We start from the raw sequence: 823 nt of genomic DNA on the forward strand, positions 1-823 counted from the left end.
GCATGTGTTTGCTAAATATCGGTTGTTGTGCATGTTGCGTTCGCGACTCGGGGAAGTGAAAGCAGTTCTGTAAAGACATTGCAAGTTTTCATGCGCAGCTGTAGCTGATTGTGAAAGCCGATTGGAAATACATACGTTTAGAGCGAACGTTTCAACTATGTTTGCCATGGTAGACAAAAATACTCAAATAAAACAATAGCCTAAAAAATAACTGCATGCGTAATGGACACGGCTCTACATCCTAAATAATTTTCGAGGTTCGCCATTTGGTAATATGACCTATTCTTACTGACAATAATTTAGATTGAGCACAACTAAAGTTGCACGAAGGCAAAATACAGTCCTAAAAGCCTATTCTATATAGCCTGGCCAATATTGTAGATGTGCAATAAAAGCAGCATTTGCGTGCGTGCTTGCCGGTGAGGTGTAGCCTACAAAAATGAGCATAACATCTGATTATTAAAGTATGGCTATAGGATGGTTGGTTTAAAATTCAAGTGTAGTAAAAAAGTTTGTGCACATCCCCGGTCAAGGTGCAGAACAAGAGTAGGCTAAATCATAAAAAAATGGAAAAAGGTTCGCACACTTTAAATCCTTCTTTTTTGATTTTATTTTATTTTCTTTATCACAAAGGAATGACGTTTCGACCGTGTGGTCTTCTTCAGATTAAAATTCAAGTACGTGCGTTATTTAACCCCTCGAGACCGACTGCAGTCTGCTGACACAGCCAGACGACTCTCCCAACCCATTCATTCGTTTTGGCCGATATAACCCATTCATTCGTTTTGTGCGTATATATATTCCTGCATGCTGCATTACCGTG

Source organism: Sardina pilchardus, chromosome 3 (assembly GCF_963854185.1).
Source record: "Sardina pilchardus chromosome 3, fSarPil1.1, whole genome shotgun sequence".
NCBI lineage: Eukaryota > Metazoa > Chordata > Actinopteri > Clupeiformes > Clupeidae > Sardina > Sardina pilchardus.